Source organism: Chanodichthys erythropterus, chromosome 6 (assembly GCF_024489055.1).
Source record: "Chanodichthys erythropterus isolate Z2021 chromosome 6, ASM2448905v1, whole genome shotgun sequence".
Taxonomy (NCBI): Eukaryota; Metazoa; Chordata; class Actinopteri; order Cypriniformes; family Xenocyprididae; genus Chanodichthys; species Chanodichthys erythropterus.
Window position 1 is genome coordinate 29,751,559 of NC_090226.1, and position 16,040 is coordinate 29,767,598.

General features: G+C 36.6%; 1 protein-coding gene across 2 annotated transcripts in view; it reads right to left on the minus strand.

Moving 5' to 3' along the window:
* The window catches only part of ptprga (protein tyrosine phosphatase receptor type Ga), a 308,651-nt gene that overhangs the window by 114,162 nt on the left and 178,449 nt on the right, over window positions 1-16,040 (minus strand). The gene's annotated exons all lie outside the window — the stretch shown is intronic.

Sequence of the window (16,040 nt, forward strand, 5' to 3'; positions counted from 1 at the left end):
CATGTTTATGATGTTACATGGTTACAATGTGGTGAAAAAAAAAATATACTATGCCAGAATGGTTAACAGGGTTGAAGGGTTTTATAATCTTGTAACCAAAATGTGAAACGAAATGAAACGAAACAAAACGAAACAAAACAGTAACAGGGTTGCAAATTTAGCCTAAATTAAGCTGTCATTCAGTAGGGGCTATCTTTTTTTGATCCCAAATATTAATCCGTAGTTATCGATAAAATTATAATCACATACATTAGAGAAAATAATATTTGTTTAATCGTTTTCCCCCTCACAATAATCTAAATAACAATCTATAAATAACAGGGTTGTTAGATTGGTCGCTATTCTTCATCAAAAGCGCAAGTCTCTCATACTGTAATTAACCAAACCATCTTCAAGATCACCACACAGGGGTCAGAGGAGGATCTGATGTATAGATTATACAGTACAAGTTCACAGAATCATGACTGCCTGTAAAGTGATTTGACCTTCTAATGAACCATTCTTCAATTTTCCGTACAGCACCAGAGCTTTTTTTTAAACCATGCATCAAGGCCACATGGTGTCGCAGAGAGAGAGAGAGAGAGAGAGAGAGAGAGAGGGAGAAACCGATAGAAATTTTCTTCTCATCCTTCTTCCCAGAAAATGAAAGAGCAACAGAGACGCACTGAGATCTGTAAAAGTGTCATGTGCCTTTTATTTCCCATTTCACGGGTATTACATCTCTTCATAAAATACGGGAAACACTGTTTTTGAGCAAAGAAAGGCAGGAGGGGACGGGATCTACGGCAAGATTATCAAAAATGGTATCTAGCAAAGCAAAGAACTGGGACAACATCTATTTGCCCTCCAGGTTTCACATGGCTTTTAAAGAATGGATGCGTTTTTCACTGTCGGAGGAGGCAGAGAGGAAAATATAACATTATGTCAGGAATTGGATGTGCCCCTTTTCTTGGAAGGGCAATAAAAATACAAAGATTGAAAAAAATGGCATGGCATGAATCTGTTATCTAAAAAGATTTTATAGGATGCTGTTCAGCGACAGAGACGGAAAGTGCACATCATAATGCATTACTGTGGAAAATAACTAATCTATGGCACAAATCCAGCTTTTGTGGAATTGGAAAACTGCAAAAATGTAATATATACACACTTAATGTCAGAAAATATATATGGTTTGTGTTAAGGTTTCAGTGCTAATTTGTTTTTAAGTCATTACTTTGGGCCTTGTGTAAGCGAACAACATCGGGAATTTATGATATGTCATTAAAGTGCATTAACATTGTTGAAGTGGAAAATCGTTTTCCACTTGAATAATGCTTACAATATTTAAGCTCCATGTTTTTTCCCTGAGTGTGTGTGTACTGTGAAATGGATTCCTTTTTTCATATTTAACAGTGTACTGCTTAGCGTGTACGTGTTATCTCACCCTGGCTAAACAAGGAAGAGCCTCCCAGGCTCAAGTGAAACTAGAGCCCTTAAATTTGTATAGATGTGTGTATATTGTGATTTATATCCCATACACACTCGATTATTTCCAAATGTTTACAATTTTTGTGTCCCTAAATATGTATCATTGGGTTTCTGACATGACCCTGAATCTAGTGCAGATTAAGAGCTTGTTTGAAGACACAATTAACATGGTCCCTGAAGAACAACAGAGTGAAATAATGAAATGGCCTGACCCCATTTTTTGTTGGTTTCTTCATATTTACTTACGTTTTTATCAGTTTATTTGCATTTGTCAAAAATATCCAGTGTTTTCCACTTTGAAAAACCCCCAAAAACAAATACACATAATATATGTTGTATATTTTTGTTAATTTAAATAAAGCTACAATAAAATAAAATTAAAATTAAATAAATAAATACATATATTTAAAACTAAAAGAAATTTTTTGTCCCTTCATAGACAGCTACACAACTACCACTCTGACGCTTCAATCACTCAGATTTCAATAAAATATCTTGAACGAAAGTCTTACGCATTTGAAATGACATGAGCGTGAGTAGATGATGACAAAACTTTCATTTTTGGGTAAACTAGCCCTTTAATTACCACTAATTACAACAAAATTCTTTTGTTAATGTACATATTTGACTACAATTTGAAACTAATTACTCATGAGTCTTTTTGACCAAAACTGGCTCCTATAGGAGGCATTTGTTTTTGATTTGGACTACAGTGAACACACTGTTTATTTTTGCATGCAGCCAGCAAAAATGATGTGTTTTGCAAATACAAGATCAGGCCATCAGCCCAGCAGAACGCATGTTACACAAACGTGGCGACCTCGTGATTCGCCCAAGAGGCTGAAGCGAACACAAAACAACGTGTTGTAAAATATTTACGAATTAATACAAAATCCGAGATGACACATTCCCTGTTGGGGCACGTTGTTCCATTATATTTGTGTTTCCCCTAGTGCAGCAGCTGGTATTTAGACATTAGGAGGTGTCAGCACCATAACGATGATTTTTCACGGCACAACCTCGCCACAGAAGACACCCAGATGCTGCTTTCAAAAGGTTAGCAGGCCACTGTTATGAGAATATGTGTTATCTCAGCTAAAATGTCTTGTTGTAATTTAGTTTGTTAAGACTTTTTACTTTCGGACTATTCATTAAAACTATTCGAAGTTCCTGTGTCTGCATATTCTGTGTCGGCACTGATAACGCTTTAGACATTTAGCAGTGAGTTTTTGGTTATTGCAGGCCTGCAAACCCCACAAAGAGAGGGGGGAAAAGTACCATAGCTGCTTTGTCAGGTCAATTTTCAATAAAAAAAAGGAAATGAAAAGAAACGCTGACAGTGAAAGCACTGTAACAGTAGACATGCCCATGCTTGAGGAAACCAATGCTCATTCCCGTCGTTTGTGTGGTTCTTTCCCATTACACGCGCTTCTCTTTTTGGCTATCTTTGCATCAGGTAATATTTTGGAATGCACTTTCTATTGCACCGCCTGCAAGGGCTGATGGGAAATAAAATTCAATTCATCAATGCCACATCTTATCTCTGATACCCACAGCGGTGTGTGTTGGCTTCTGTGCCCCCCATCACATGTGTTAATTTACTTTGTGCTTCTCTTATCGGCGCAGGCGGACAAAGGCCTCAGTGAGAGCCTTTTTCTCGCTCTCGTAGCAGCCGTTCTGCGCGTTTATCATCGAGCCGGCTGGACAGAGGGTTCGGCCATGATTAAATGGAATGCTGACCACCTAAGCACTGTATCCCACAATCCAACAGCTTACCTGACCTCCCTCCCCTCTGGAGTTTTAAATTCGGGCTGCATCGCCGATAAGAGAAACACAGACGACAAGCCCAAATTTCATCATCGCGCTCATCGCCCCTGGCAACAACGTAGACTCCATCACTGCAGGAAAGCGCTGGAAATAACAGTCACGTACAGGCCCAGACTCAGTTGTTTTCTGCACTAGTTTGGGAAGAAATCTACAGGATGCATTTCAGAAAGTGTTAAAGGAAACATAATGCATAATGCTCACGCTAGTGATATGTACACCCTGGCAAAATAACCAGCATTGGCTAGTAATTTTTTTAGTTTACTAAAAAGACTAATAATACCGTTATATATCTATCTATCTATATTATATATATATATATATATATATATATATATATATATATACTGTATATATATTAGGGCTTTTTATCAGTCTAAATCATTTTTACTTTGTTTATTTCGTTTTTCTCTTTCAGGGTTGCTGCACATTTTTAAAATCAAATTTAAGGTTTTTTAAGACCTGAAGAAATAAAAATGAATACTAGCATAGTAGCCTATACATTATGGCTGTTTCCAAACAAATGAAATCATTATCAACAAAATCCATCTTTGTAATACAGAGGTGACACAGAATGAGAATTGACATATATTTACACAGCATTTACAATTTGTCTACATTAATTTAATTTAATATTTACATACATTTTTCTAATTTTAACTTTTTAATGTCCCTTAAATATGAAACTAAACTAAACTGCCAGTAGGTGGCAGCAAGTCACTGTCTTAATGAGTGAATGAGTAATTTAACGATTTGTTCGGAAGCTCGGATTTATTCGTTCTAAACGCGGATTCAGTCAGAATAACAAAAAAAATTCTGTCGCACGGGGGCTCTGTTCTGCTGTTCATAATTTTGAAATTTTCATTGCCGAAATAAAGAAAAAACAAACAATATTAACAATACTGTGTCTAATATGTAACTCGCATTGTTCATTTAACAAGTTGAAGGAACAACGCATTTGTGCTGATTTGGGGAAAATGGCGCTTTTGCTCATGTGATATTGTAAAACAGCTACATCTTATAATATGATATAATGACAAAAAATTGTCAGGGCAAAAAATGCCCGTGTATCTTGAATTTTCAAGGGCAAATAACTGCATGCATACATCTCATTGAGTAAGACGAATATAAAATAAAATAAAATAATCACCTTTTAAGTTATTTAAATATATGAACACAGAAAATCACTGTTAACAGGTTAATATAACATTTCCCATTGCATGACTAGTAAAATAATCGCAACTTACTCTCTGTAAAATGGCGTAATCTGCAGGGTGATGGACACGGAGGTGGGTATGAGGTTGGTGGTGTTGCCACCCTTCGCACTGACTGTAGCTAGGCAAATCCTGCGGATTGGGCTGTCTAAGGAGCCGAAAAACTCCCATACTGTTGAGCTTATTTACTTTTTTCGGGTGCGGACAGAGCCTCTCCCGACAGGTGTCAGCGTTAAAGTGCAATACTGCCACCTGAGAGCTCAACCAGGTACTGGTGCTGGAAAATTTACATGATGTCATAAGCTTCCTATTCATTTTAAATATCGTGGTTATCGCCAATACCGGTATAATCGTCACACCCTAAATTAACACGATATCAATATTTCATGCTTTGAATGTCACGGTTATCGTCAATACCGGTATTGTGACACCCCTATATATATATATATATATATATATATATATGCAGGGTTGAAAAACAGAACGTTCACTGCTAGCAGCACCCATTGCACGTTATTGATCAACTGACAGGACTTAAATGACAAATCACATTAAGGGCCAGATTTACTAACAGCTAAGATTTACTAAGATTTGATGAGAAGCTGAAGTCTGAGGTGATGCCATGAAAATGCGTGAAGTGGGATGCTATAAGTTTTGAATGCTTACATCTTCTAATTATGAATTTTGTCATTGTTTTGGAACACATCAGCTTATTCATAACCTTAAGGCTAACATAGTCATACTAAAAGCTAAAAAACTTGAAGAAAATTTGACTTTAAGCAGAGCTGAGAGTTTTCAACTAAAAACAAGAATCTTTTTATGAGGTTTGGCCGTTTGTTCCCACGACAACAGTGTTTTGGGGGTCTAAAAACAATACTGTTATTTTCTCTGTGTAAACTACAAAAACATGAATTTGTGAAAACAGTGACATCATGCATATGCCCATACATGTTCATGTCTATAGGCACATAGTGTTTCTTTACAAAGTGACAACTATAGGCCTGGCAGCAGAATACAGCGTTTTGAGTCGTTTTCGCGGATCCGTGTGAACAGGGATCGTTTTAATATTGTCGTCTCTATGTGAAAAACTTCCGTTGTTAGTACATCATTGCCATGTAAATGTGCCGTAAGGCTCTTATTGGTCTATTCGTCAAAAAATATTCAACAAACATGCAATGGGTAGGGAGTGTGTACAGCTTTGTGAATAACGGGCGTTCCAATGCTATCAAAATACATTTAGATCATTGTGACCTTTTGACACAACGCCTTATCACATTCCGATCTCTGGGAGCCAGTTTGAATATTATTCTGCCATTATTTATTTGGGTAATTTAAATGTTATAATAGCATTTGTTCAGAACAGTGACGGCGACCTCTGTGTGACTGTCATCTCGGATTTCGACACACTGAAAAAGACACGGGTTAAAGATTAATAGACGAAATGCGTGAGGAGTCGATTTTTGTGGTGCCTGACTTATTCATGAGGAAATAAAGGGCCTTTAGCCACGCTAAAGCGTGAGTAAGTGTGTGTGATCTCAGACAGCAATATAAGTGTTATCAGGATAAATGCTGCATGGAGGCTGATGCCCGCCTGATTGAAGATCCTACGCCTTTCTGAATGTGACTGGCATACTAAACGCAGATTTACAGTTAAAACAGCCGGCCTGAACGCAGCAGGGCTGCACTTAATCATGCCATTCAGCGGTCTTATTAGAGAACAATTACTAAATGGCAGGCCTTGTAAATCATAAATCATTCATCAAGATGACTCTGAGAAAATGAGTGCAGCATTTTGCAGCGAAACGCCAATGGCCTCCCTCATGTGTATTCATGGGAGTGTAGGTAGACATTGTGCAAAGCTGTTGCTGCCTTCATCTGTCATGAAAAAACCAAGACCTGAGCCACCAGAACAGGAAGGTCTCTTGGGAAACACATGAGTGTGAATCTTTAAGAAGTACAACATCTGGATCCTGGTTTTGCAGATGGAGTTATAAATGTGAAGTTAGAATATAGCTACAAATGGCACCTAAGGTTAGATTAGCTGTTTGGCCTGCATTACTTCTCATGGGCCACATCTAAATCATTCATGGTCTCATATTTGCCAAACATTTGACTAATTGGACAATTTTTCTTTGTCTAGATAAGGGGGTTATCAAAAGCACCCCATTCCTAAAATATAAAGTCTATATATTTGTATTCATATAAAAACACATTTATACTATGTGAGCAAAAATGTTACGGGTGATATTATAAGGACAATATTCAAAAATATCATTGATTCTACTAAAGCATAATGTTACTATTATCATTATATTCATGTTTAATTATGCTGATATATAAAATAAAAAAAAATATAAGCTCTATGCCAGCCAAAGGAATAAATATGTTTTTGAAAGAAGTCTCTTATGCTCTTCAAGGATGCATTTATTTGATTAAAAATACAGTAAAATATTTTTAGCCATTACTAATCATTCAAATATAGCCTACTGTTTTGATTCTCACCTATTATCAATTATCATTGGTGCTTATTTATTAATGGTTCTTGTTATTGTCAATGTTGAAAAAAAAAAAAAACACATGACCATTGCAAAAAGATTTTCATTCCATTGAGTTCTTGAGAAATAAGCAAAAAATGTAAATATTCTCATAAATAGCGCTACCTCCTGGCAAATGGTTGTATCAACAAGCATCAAGCAATCAAATGCTTCTTTATCCCACTTCCTGTCTCAAGTTATTGACATGTTTCATTTCATCAGAGATGTAAGGGGGACAGTTTATGAACTTTATCAGCTTGGCTCATGAATAATAATCAGGTGATGTAATGTTCACCCTGTAGTCACAACCGATTTGTGGAAGTCCCGTAAGTGAAAGAAGTAGAATTAGAGCCTTCGTATAGTTGACTGCTGATGCAACTGGCTGGCAGATGTTTCTGCTTGGTCTAAAAGTCTTAAAGCAGACGGTTGTCATTTCGATTACCTAAGTGGTGGGTGAGATTTGGGATCATTCCACCAAGTTTGGCACTTCTGACTTTACGATTTCTGACATCCAGATACATTCAGGGAAGAAAAATCATAGTAATAAGAAAAACCCTTCAGTACTGGAACCCTAAAAAAAATGTGTTTCTGGTTGATGTGCTGATGCTGGGGGTTTATTAACATGACTATGTGCACCTCCACTAGGAGGCACTAGACTATAACTCCCCAAAGACAAACTCAACCCCGCGCTCCTTTGCTCTGTTGCCTTCGGTGTCTGTAGAAGTGTCATTTGACAGACATCTGTCACAGCTCATCTCTTACACACCCTGTCAACTCTCCCTCACCCACTTCCTCTCTTTCTCTCTCTGGCCTCCTCAGGCTGTTTAGAATGTGTGAGTGAGCAAACCGCTTCAGGAGGAATAGAAAGACATGAAAGGTGAATTTCTCTCTTCATCAGAGTCTGCTTCAGTGCTCCCCAACCTTGTCTCTGTAGATCCCCGAGAAGAACACATTTTATATGTCTCCTTTATCTGACACATCCATTTTAGCGTACTAATGAGGTGTTAATCAGGTGTGTTTGATTAGGAGTCATCCAAGGTATGTGCAAAACTACATATATTCATAATTGATTCGTCAGCTGGTTGTCCGAATGACTAGTCAACTTGCGATTCTTTGTTATCCCAGCGGTGCTTTAAAAGAGATACATACCATGATGACAGTATAGAAGCATGTTAAAGTGCCCCTATTATGCTTTTTTGAATATCACCTTTCATGCAATGTGTAATGTAGCTGTCTGTGAATGTAAACAATCTGCAAAGTTGTGAAGCCGAAAGTGCATGATAAATAGTTATTGTCTAATAAAAAGTTATTGTCTCTCAAAGGAAAGAATTGACTCTGAACAGCCTAAACAAGTCATTAGGAATCCGGATCCCACTTCCGTGACGGCCACACGTCATAAAGTAACACATTTGCCTAAATCCCGCCTATGGTCTTCATTGGCTGCCCGTGAACAACGTCTACTTTGACCCGCCTTCAAACGCTGTAGCTGGTTCGTGTTGTATACATGTCGAGAAGATGCTGTTTTCTGCTCAGCAAAAGTAAATTCTCTTTGTAAACACTCCCAAAGGATGAGGATGTGAAGAGTCAGTGTTTAAAATTACCACAGCGATACAACAGCAGAATAACATCTTAACAATTGCTTCTCAAATCTCTGTGAGGTCTAAATGGGACTTACAAAACGCCATTAAAGATAGGATAATAGCCACTTTATTTGGAACAACTTGCTCCTCAGAATCACAGCCTGTAAGTATGATTAATTATTGATGTATATATTTTCTACTGGGTGTTCATAATATGTAGTTTTGTGTTTACTATTGTGTATGTCTCCAGCTAACCAGCTAACTCATGTTATTACTGTCTTATACTTCTGCTAATCAGCTGTGCGCCACTATTAGCTAAAATTGTGTTCATTAATGCAGATTGTCTGTTGTTCTTACTACTCTGAGTAATGAAGCAAGATTTGTTTTACAAAATGTAATGTTACATCAGTCATTCACGTTAGCACTATTATTGATACAGTTAATTATACAGTTCCTACGTGTGCACTGCAATACACATTAGAAATATACACATCGGTTTGTTGATGGACATAGACTTGTTAATGCGGATGGTGAGGAATTACAGCTGCAACATCTTATAAAATAAGCCAAACTGATTAGTGTATCACTGAGAAATGTCCTGCTCAAGTTGTCCTTGTGATGGAGGCTCTGGTTGAATAACTAGTTCTTTCGTTATTTCATCATCGGACTTACGCTCAGATTGATATGGTAAAATCTACAACATTGTTGTCTTTACAGTGTGTACAATTGCTGAGCTTTAGGAAGCCTCCAGGGATGAATAAGTTATGGTAATGGCCGCTTGTTTCCGCATGTGGTGTAAGCGGTAGACCATTCACAACAGACTGGGCCATCTGGCCAATCAAAGCAGAGCAGGCTTGTGGAAAGGGGGAATTTAGAGTAACTGAAGCATCGGACGAGTCACTGAAAAATGTGGTGACGTGCAATGTATATTATGAGAAAATGAAAGCATTTTTTAAACTTTGATGCATGTAAACCTGCTATAGGAGACCTCCAAAACAAAATTAAAAACCCTTGAAATGCTTTTGTGGAAAGGTTTAATTTATATTCTTGCAAAGAAAAATCAACAAAAATAGTAAGGCTACAACAATGAACAAAAATCTAGATAAACAACCTCATTAGCTATGTTTCCATCCATAGTTGTGAATTTAACTTGTGTGCATAATTGGAATATCGCATAAAACATTTGCGAATAAAGCAGCGTTTCATGCTCATGCTATCTTGCTTTCGGAGGTGAATGTCTGCTGTTTGGGAACATAATCATGTCAGTCTCTGGTTAGTCCAGTTAGTGAACCAAAACACTGTTTTTTGATGCGCATCAAGGAATTTATTCAGTAAATGTGTTTCCATCGTAGATTATGCACATTTTCTTATCAGATAAAAAAAAAGAAGATCAGATTCAATTGAGTGCATACATTATTATGCACATTTTTAGAATTTATGCGCATCTTGGCATTTCCATCCAGCGTTTTTTTATGCAATATCCTAAAATGTACATAAAAATAGGTGGATGGAAACATAGCTATTGATCCATTAGTAAATTGGTGAATGTCTAGTTGACAATAACATAAAACCACGTGAAGACAACACAGAAACATTCTTAAGAACTCCATTTTGATGACATCTAATTCTCTACTTCTGAAACAGATTAGTCGCCAAGTTTTCTTGCATCACATACAAGTCATCAGAGGCAGGGAAGTGATCAGAGAAGAAAATAGTATAAACCACATCAGCTTAGCTCATGAATATTGATTAGGTGACAACATTCACCTAATGAATACTCAAGAGCCCCAATGGATTTTCTGAAGGGCTGTTAGGATCTTATGGATGCTAGCCATATTATGATTACCTCTAACTGCTTGTACATTCATGAAACTGGTTGGCAGATGCTTTTGAATGGTCTCATAGATGGCATTTTACTTGACTAGCTACATTGTTTGTTTGTTTGTTTTTGTTTTTTTCTTTCACCAAGCTAAATAAAAGTCTTAAAATGATTTCCAAAAAGTTGTGTACTTCTATTCAGATGTATGTGAATCTGAATCCCTCAAGTTTTTTTTTTTTTTAAGCTCAACAAAACACTCTGGAGATGGGCCTTTTGTCGAAGCCATGAAGCCCCTGGATTACCATGCATCTGGAGGGTCCGCTTGACGGACGAGTGAAAGATGGAGAGCGCTCTCCCCAGTGATAATGACAGTGATCTGGCAGCTCTCAGATTGAAGTCAAGGGCCACTGGGTGCTCTGTCAAAAGTAGCAGTGCTTTCGGTCAGGCTCTGAACAGCCCTCCACAGGGGGCAGCGTTTAATTACCTCAGGTCTCCAGTCGACTCTCCAGCTAAACAAAAGTAATTGCCACACTTGAAAAAACAAAAACATGAAAAACTTCTTTGGTTAACAGGGCCAGGGCGACTAATGCAGAATGCTCTGTGGAGGAGTAATCTGTATGCAAAGAGGGAGCGCTTGGCAGTGTTGCGGTTCTTTGGAAATCTCGGTTTGATGATCTAAGCAGAGCTGTAATACTACTTTGTGCAGATATGAGATGAACAAAAATGAATCAACAAATAAACAAGTTCTAAACTCGTCTGGCTCACACTGACTGATCCAAACAATCAATAACAAACAAAAGCAGATTTTAGCATCTTCTGTGAACGTTTTTTATTCAGTCTCAAGAACCAATGACTCCTGTCCAGGCGTTCATATATCATGGGAGGTACTTATTAAAAAGTACCTCATACATATTAGGAAATATTTATCAGCTTTGAATAGATTAAAATAACTAATTGTGATAAAAGTTCTTATAAAACAGGAGTTTAAAGGAAACAAAAAATGTGTGCAGTGTAATATGAGTTTTATAATTTTATACAACAGCTAGTTCTCAAATCTTATCCCGACACTTTCTGCAAGTCATTTTCAACTGATTTGTTCAAAAACACTGATTCTTTAAGGAATCATGTTCACATTTTATTAATTCATTGCCTTGTTCTAGTTAAATCATGGCTGCGTTGTACTAAATTGTACCATCATTTTAATTGTTAAATCATGGCAGCAATTTAACTAAAATGAGGGAATTGAGTCAACAAATTCTTCATTTGTGGCCATGTTATCTTGTTTTCCCCTCAGCATGTCAGGTAATTAATTCAGAAATTAATAACTGCCTTCATGAGTGAGTCATTGAATCAGTCATTAAACTAAATCTTTCAAATGTACAGAGCCCTGCACATGACATGCGGAAGAAAAAAAATATAGATTGAGACCCTCAACTAAGAATTTGTTCCCATGTCATGTGTAGGGCTCAGTACAACCAGAGCGGCAACCTTTTGGTCTCTCTCGAAGCCAAAATGGAAGTGACTTAAACTGCAATTCATTGACTGGCCACTAGAGAAGGCTCCACAAGAGAGTCAATTCCATATATCCCCCATGTTAAAATGCCCAACTTTACAGCAGAACAAAATATGTTTACGACCTAGTACAAAAATTGGCTTTGGTCTATATAGCAAATTTGCCCTGAATTTTTTTTATAACTCATCCGTTTAAATTATATTAAGTCTTAAAGTTCGGCATAATTAAGGGCATGGTCACTTGAGTGACAGGTGGATTCAATGTTTGTCTGCCCATTTTCGTTTTTCGACACGTGGTGGACACACTGCCAAGATGGAGATGACTGGCTCCGCCCACTTTTGGGTTTCAAAAATGCACTTCAGAAACCTATGGGTGACGTCACAGACACTACGACCATATTTTTTTTACAGTCTATGGTACAAACACACTGTCTGCATGAGTGAGTCATTGAATCATTCACAAAACCACTCTGTTCAAAAAGAAGAAAACACCACTACTTGTGTGTTACTTGGAAATATGCAACAGTTCCATCTGCTTTAGTTTGAAACTAGACTTTAATAATATTCTCTCCAGCATATTATGAGTTAACTTGAGTGGTTTGGAAAAAGCTGCCTCAAAGAGAATTGAAAACCACAATAGCAACCAAAACAACAGCAACAACAAAAAAAGGCCCTCCATGCCTAGTCTTTCAATAATTCTTCAGTGGTTTAATTAGTGTAATTAATTCAGATTAATGAGCCCTCTTCTCTCAGTCTACACCATCTAAATCATGTCATGACCACTTTATAAAGAAAACCAAATGAGCAATTACGGTTAATGTATGTTTTTGTAAATGGCTTTAATCAACAGGTGACGCTGTTTTCTTTAGCTGCATGAAGGATCTGGGTCTGAGAGCTTTCATGAAGAGAGCACAGGCCAAAACACGTGACGTCATGCCAGGAAAACCACAGAGCCCCACTGCTGATAGCCTTAATTAGCTTTCTGACTCAATTAGTTTCGTTAATGAGCGTGTTGGTTGTAAGCTAGCGTTTCGGCTGGTGAAGACTAATTCATAATAGGCCACACTTCACTTCAACTCCGGCCTTTTTTCTGTCTTGTTATTCGGTTTTGTTGTTAACCTTACCTCCAGTGTTTCTGCTACTTCTGTGATGTTCCAAACTAACGTCTGTCTCTTTGTCTTTTCTTTATTCAGCTAGGGTTGTGTAACAGAGTGAAAAGAGCAGCCTCATCTACATTCTCTGAGCTTCAGGCTCGACTCACATTGACTACAAGACACTAAATGTGACAGACCAAACAAGTCAAACACACTACCGACAGACATCAGAGGAACCAAAACACAGATCGCTCTAGTAAGACTGTCCAAAAGCCGCTCAAAATAACAAATGTCAGCTCTATTTGGCCCTGAAGCTACACGATTAACTGATCACTTTTATTTCTTGAAGGAAACACTTGGAAATGCAAATTTAAAAAGTTATTTGAATTTGAAAATGTTGTATATATTGCCATATAAACATCTAGTCACTTCACTGATTTGAGTCTCACAAACCATAAATACAACACAATTTGTATGCATTTCATTCACTAAAAAGAACTGGATCATAAAGGGTCATTCAGTCAGAAATTGGTTGGACTAAGCTGCTCGTGCTGTATTCACTAAAAAGGAATGGTGATTTGGTTCACCAAAAAAGGAATGGCTCATGAGAATCAGTTGTTTGGGAATTGGTAGGATTATAATGGTAATGCTGTATGGATTTGCTTTACTAAAATGATTCACCTCATAGGGGTCATTCCATCAAAGATCTGTTAAACTACACTGTTTGTACTTTATAGTTTTGATTCATTAAAAATAACTGGCTCATAAGAGTAATTTGTTCAGGAATTGGCAGGATTACAGAATATACGTTGCTTTTGATTCACTAAAAATAAATGACTCATAAGAGTAATTTGTTCTAGAATTAGATGGACTATAATTGTCATTCTAAAAGGTTTTGATTCACTAAAAAGAAACATATTAACTAAACCGAATGTTTTTTGGTTCCACTATTTCTTTTTTTAAATGGTTCTGGTTCTGAATAAGAGTATTTTCCAAATCCTTTCATGGAAATATCACTGTAGTGCATTGTCCTTAAATTCTTTCTTTGAATTCTAAGCAAGCTATATCTAAGTAGCTGGTAGAATGCAGTAGGAGACCTTCAGTGCCAATGTGATTTGTACTGTGATGACATCATCACACCAAGCCACATCAAACTGCCAATACAAGGGATGGTGATGCAGGCCAACAAACACATATTTTACTCTCTAAATTAGGTTGGGTGAGAGGGCGGCAATAAAACTACGACCACCAAATCAAACAATATTAATTGCACTTAATGTTGAAAGACATGCAAACTCTGATCACTTGCATATTTGAGGAAGGGTGATAAAATCAGTCTCAAGTGTGCATGAGAGGTGCCAGGCGGCCATAATGATAAATCAGAATTGCAAAGAGAGACACAAGCAGCCAGTGATCAGACCCAAGAGAGAGCTCGTCTCCATAATGCCCTGTTCAATCAATACAGGAACGCCTTTTTACACGCTTCTATAAGACATGGCCAACCATTCCTCCTCTCCACCCGACCATGATTCTTCCTGCTTTTTCTCTATGTAAAGACTACCAAGGTCCAGATAAAGCTCATTTTAGACCGAGAGCTGTGGGTCAATGACCTGATACACTTATATTTTCTCTATTAATTTAAAGAAGAAGAAAAAAAAACATTAAAATGCAGTCAGTGCTACCCACAGGTTTGAAATATACTTGCGGTGGTAGGCGGGGGAATAATTCTCCAGTATCCATGGCACAAAAATGCTCTATTATATGACAAACAACAAATAATTTGTGATTTTTAACAGTATTTTTATTTATTGAAATAAATATTAATTACAAAACATACTATTTCATTTATTTACATATTAATATCATGCATTATTATGCATTGTAAATTATGCAAAATTACAGTATTTAAATGGTTATATTTTGCCTGTGTTCTCCTTGCTGTCATATAGTGTCTCTCTCAGTGAATAATTTCTAGTATAATTTATATAATGAATAATATACAGGTCAAATCATGTTCTTGGTCTTTTCTTCTTGTGGGGCAGACTACAATAATTTACTATGAATTAAATGGAAGTCAAATTAAATACAATTTATTGTGTAAACAAAATACCAATAATTCCCAAAAGAAAAAAAAAAAAAAAAAAAAAAACTTAGCGTGTGACTTAATTATAAACAAGCCCGAAATACACCAGGACTCTTATTTTGAAATGTGTGTTGATCCTTCAGATTCTTACAATGGTCTAAAAAAAATTATAGAAAGGCAATAAAGTAGACATTGTCATAATTCATCAACTTGAATTTATTAGCAATCGTTAATATACCTGGGCGGTCCACCCAAGTAAAGTCTATGTGTGGGAAGCACTGGCAGTACACTGATTTGATAATAGTATACCTCTTCTATGATTAACTTGTTTTTAATTTCTGAATTAAAATTCAGAAATTATTCTCTTAAAATATAAAATAATTTGACCTTTATAAGGGCTCATTTATTGACTAGGTCAAGTTTAGTTCATATTGTAATGTAATATTGCAATATTGTAATGGTGTGACTGCCCAAAATAGTTATCTTTATTGATTGATTGATTCTGAATTAAAATTCATGTTGAGGGCATAAAGTCAAAAAATATCAGGGTGGTAGAAATGCCCTGATACTGTAATGAAGAAAAAAAGATAAAATTCTTTAAAAGAAAACATTAAGTCTTACACTGTAAAACAAATTATTGTGATTTTAAAGGTAAAAGACTGTAAACATGCTATGGTGGGGTTTTTTTTTTCACCGTAAATTTAACAGATTTTTTTATAGTGTGTAAAAGAAACAGTTATGAACCATAATTATTACAATACAAACCTTTAAATTATATGGTTTTGAACTGTAAAATAGACAGTAAACGAAGTGTTTACCGTTAAACCTAAAACGTTACTACTGTATTTTTTAAGGTAAAGTTCTGGCAACCACAGCTGCCATTTTTTACCATACATTTTACAGCATTTTA